Raw genomic sequence first — 3,935 nt, 5'->3', positions numbered from 1 at the left:
CTTTGGACCACTGGCCCAGGACCCTCGACTAAGCTGTGACTTCTAAAGCCTGAGTGCATCTATGTTAACATAAGATTCTTTAAAATCTGAGCTGCATGGTAATTCTGACAAACAGGAGATCTTTGAAACAGAACATGCCATTATATTGTCATGAGAAACAAAGATCCGAATGCCTCCAGGTGAGTGCAGGGAGGAGCATTTGACGCAAGTCAGGCTTCATTGCCAATAGGTAAATATATGAATCTCAGCTTTAGTCATCCCTCACTTAATTCACGAGTGATGAGGGGACACAAAAAGCAAGTACCTTTTAGATTGTTTGGTAATCTATCAGAGCATAATCTCTTAGATACTTCAATGTTCTATAATCTATATTTTGTCCTTTTGGATGTGTTCTTGTTATCTAGACACTGCTCCTGACTTATCATCTTAGTCATCCTTATAAACTGAGTTCACATTATTCTTCTTGGAAAGATATTTACCTATATCAAATGAACATTTCAATAAGATGTTCCCATTTCATTTTCAGCTGATTTAAACCAGCATCTGAGCTCCAATTTGCAAGTTGAATTTGCTGGCTCTAAAATGCCACAGCTACAAGCTAATACATAATTTGATGTCCTTAATTCTCCTAGGATTTGATATCTTGCAACAGTGGGTTGGGTAAAGGAACATTCATATTTGTTTCTTGAAGGGCTCGAAAATCATCTACCCTTAAAAATGGAGAACAGTTTTAAATTATGTGCATGCATGTATAAATTTAAACTGTATATGTACACCCAGAATAAAATCACACAAAGCAAGAGGATTATGCTTTATAATTGAAGGGTTTTGCATTGAATGCATTTCCCTACATCGTATTTATGATATTTAAAATACCAAAATCCAGAAAGCCCATATTAGTAGACAAGTCATAAAAGAATACATTTTTAATATAGTTAAAATGTAAACAGCAAAAAAGCTTCTCAAGCATTTTTAATATCTTACATATTAACAGTCACCTATATAGTAATAAGTGGCAGAATATTGCTCATATGTTACATTTTTTTCATTTAACAATTCCAAATTTAAATGTAATACTCATAAATAAATAAGTGGAAGTTTTTAGTGAGGCACTCTCAGTATATATTGAAGGCTCATTTTACTAATGGTAGCTGCTTAAATTATTTCCTTATGTATGGTATTTCTGTAATGAAAGAGTAAATTATTTTGAAAAGAAAGAATTGTAGGAGTAGATAGATATATTTGCTATCAGACACAGAGATTTATCATAAAATATTTTTTTATAAAGTAGCCATTAAACACAGTGGTTATGATTTAACTGATTTCATAATTTCCTCTTCTTTTTAAAGCAACAAAACAGGCTTTTCTCTGTTGGTAATTTCACTAGTATGTATATATCACTGACAACGCAACGGGCAGCTTTAATAACAATCTGTGACTCCACAGAGCTTTTCTCATTGTTGTCATTCACATATGCCAATATCAGCCTTCTCTCTCTGTCCTCCTGTCCCTTGTGTCAACAAAGGAGCCCAATTACTTACAAATTCCTTTTCCCCTAATCTGAACGGAAGAATGCAACCTCTTTCCAGGCTCTGCAAAGACATTCAAGTTTACACATGTGGCGTTTTCTTGCACATAGCCTAGACTCAGTAAAGGATAGTGTTTTGTTTACTTGTCCCTCCTGAAGTTGATGACCTGGACTGCAAGTCAGTTGTGTGTTAGAAGGTATTTACCATCACCTTGACCAACTGTCCTTTAATGAAGTCCTTTAGTAAAATATCTGCAGAGCAGTGAAACCTACAGAGATTTTGTAACTGAAACAGGAAGAACAGAAATGCTTCTGAAGTATAGAACTGAAGAAACTACTTGACATTGACAAATACATTACGTATTACATAACTACTATATTATGTAATCACATATAACATCATTTAAAATATATTGTTTTAGGGCTTCCCTGGTGGCGCAGTGGTTGGGAGTCCCCTTTGCCGATGTAGGGGACGCGAGTTCGTGCCCCGGTCGGGGAGGATCCCACGTGCCGCGGAGTGGCTGGGCCAGTGAGCCATGGTCGCTGAGCCTGCGCGTCCGGAGCCTGCGCGTCCGGAGCCTGTGCTCCGCAGCGGGAGAGGCCGCGGCAGTGAGAGAGAGGCCCGCGTACCGCAAAAAAAAATTAAAAATATAGTTTTATTATAATATTGATTACATAAATATCCTGTAGTGGTTAAACGTTATTGATACTTTGGCACTGCCCTGAGTCACTATTATATGACAAGCATTTGTGCAAGAAGGAGCAGTGAGCCTAATATATATGAAATAGTAAGCATTTGTCAAACTAATTGAAGTGTATATTCAAAAAAGCAATCTTATTCTATTCCCTCTAGAAAATTGAAATGAAATATGGTTATAGCTTTAAAATTATCACATAATAAAATATTATGCAGAGTTCTCAGAGAAATAAAAATTTTAATATTTGTTTAGAATGGAAATTGTGTAATTGGGGATTAGACAGTATGCTGCAGCTCAAGAGTTTTGTTTCAGAGATTGAGAAACATACACAAAAGGGTTACAGTCAGTTACCAAGATCTCACTAAGGAATAGTTCTGGTGCCAGAAATCAAGATCTCCAATGTCCACACACCTTCTCTTTTTCTAATAGGGTAATATAAGAAAACCCAATGAGCATGACTTGTTTTTGACTAATGTGCTCATGTAAATTAGAAATAAGTGTTCATTTAAGAAAAGATACTACTTATATGTGTATATAGGAGTGTGTGTATGTACTTGCATATAGGCACACTCCATTGTTCATTAATACTAATACTTGACACAATTATTTAACGTATTTAAGAGCAAATGGTTGGCATAAGAAATGTAACAATATCCCTTATATGTCAAAAAAGGGATCGGATTAAAATATTTCTGTTGCTCTCTTACTTCATTAATGTCCTCTCTATAGTCCTATATAGGTTTCCTAGGGCTGATGTAACAAGTACAACAAACATAGTGGCTTAAATCCACAGAAATTTTTTCTCTCACAGTTCAGGAGGCCAGAAGTTTGAAATCAAGGTGGCAGCAGGGTTGGTTCCTTCTGGAGACTAATGAAGAAACAGTGCCATGCCTCTCTCCTTGCTTCTGATGCTGCTGGAAACCCTTGGTGTTCCTTGGCTGGTAGCTCCATTCCCTCCAATCCCTGTCTCTATTGTCACATGACCTTCTTCCCTGTGTGGGTCTATGTATCTTCTCATCTTATAAGGACAATGAACTTATTGCTCCACTCTAATCCGGTGTGACCTCATTCTAACTTAACTAATTAATCTGCATACACCCTATTTTAAATAAGGTCACATTCTGAGGGTCTGGGTAGATATGAATCTGGGTAGGATACAATTCAACCCACTACAACTTCCTACCAAGGAATTGGTGGAGCGGTTACAATGGTGCTCTGGTAAGTATGATATTAGAAGCTTTCTTTCCATTCCTCCAGAATATCTTCGGTGATCTCAACTCTGAAAATGGGTGGCCTCACATAGTCACAAAGAGCTTATTATATACACTGCCTCAGGAAAAGCAGAACTCATTAAAAAAGCAGTTACTAACATAACTCATAAAAGTGTGTAGGAACATATAATAATGCATTTTAGAAAACATTTTGGGGAATTCCCCGGTGGTCCAGTGGTTAGGATTCTGCGCTTTCACTGCCGTGGACCCGGGTTCAATCCCCGGTTGGGGAATTAAGATCCCACAAGCTGCACAGCGCGGCAAAAAAAAAAAAAAAAAATTTCTGCTGTCCATCAGTTCATCAGTTGTATTGGCATATAATTTTGTTTCATATCAGCATCTAAACTCTTTGCCAGTCATTCTTGTTTAATTCTAAGAAAAGTTTAGCAAAAGACATTTCTTGCAAATTCCTCAAAATTTCCCTCTAATAGACATTAG

The 3,935-nt window shown here is 36.8% G+C and overlaps 1 non-coding gene across 1 annotated transcript; it reads left to right on the top strand.

The window, feature by feature from the left end:
* Positions 1–3,657: 3,657 nt before the first annotated feature.
* On the top strand, positions 3,658–3,730 carry TRNAE-UUC (transfer RNA glutamic acid (anticodon UUC)). Its single transcript has one exon. It is a non-coding gene; the product is annotated as a tRNA-Glu (tRNA).
* Positions 3,731–3,935: the final 205 nt, after the last annotated feature.

The sequence above is a fragment of the Phocoena phocoena genome, chromosome 13 (genome assembly GCF_963924675.1).
Source record: "Phocoena phocoena chromosome 13, mPhoPho1.1, whole genome shotgun sequence".
Lineage (NCBI taxonomy): Eukaryota > Metazoa > Chordata > Mammalia > Artiodactyla > Phocoenidae > Phocoena > Phocoena phocoena.
This window is presented reverse-complemented; position numbering and strand designations above follow the sequence as displayed.